The sequence below is a fragment of the Fulmarus glacialis genome, unplaced genomic scaffold (assembly GCF_000690835.1).
Source record: "Fulmarus glacialis isolate BGI_N327 unplaced genomic scaffold, ASM69083v1 scaffold18181, whole genome shotgun sequence".
Lineage (NCBI taxonomy): Eukaryota > Metazoa > Chordata > Aves > Procellariiformes > Procellariidae > Fulmarus > Fulmarus glacialis.
This window is the reverse complement of record NW_009192301.1, coordinates 1,932-2,286: the sequence shown is the minus strand read 5'-3', so window position 1 is coordinate 2,286 and position 355 is coordinate 1,932. Positions and strand designations below refer to the sequence as shown.

Below are 355 nucleotides of genomic sequence, written 5' to 3'. Positions count from 1 at the left end.
CCCCAGCCGTGGCATGGCGGCCGGTGCAAGGGGAGAGCTGCTAATGGCAGGGAAACCCGGCGTGCGCAGGGGATGGAGGCTCAGATGAGGATGCTGGGCTCCTACAGCCGGGAAAACCAACGTTACGCCTCCAAGGGCCCAGCCCCGTCCCCCCCTTGCACACCGGAGAGGTCACACCGTGTGTGACCGGGAAGGACAACCCCGCAGCCCTGGATCCGTTCCCTTAACTGCAGCCAGGCGAGCAGCACGGCTTTTCCTCTTGGGATTGCTCGCTCAGCCCCCAGAACTGCTCCTCCCACCCCAGCCACGCAGAGGGGAGCACCCAAACCCGCTCAGAGGGGCTCAGGGGCCGGCA

The 355-nt window shown here is 66.8% G+C and overlaps 1 protein-coding gene across 1 annotated transcript in view; it reads right to left on the bottom strand.

The window, feature by feature from the left end:
* LOC104083525 (ras-related protein Rab-11A-like) overlaps positions 1 to 355 on the bottom strand; it is a 4,857-nt gene that overhangs the window by 3,838 nt on the left and 664 nt on the right. The window lies entirely within an intron of this gene.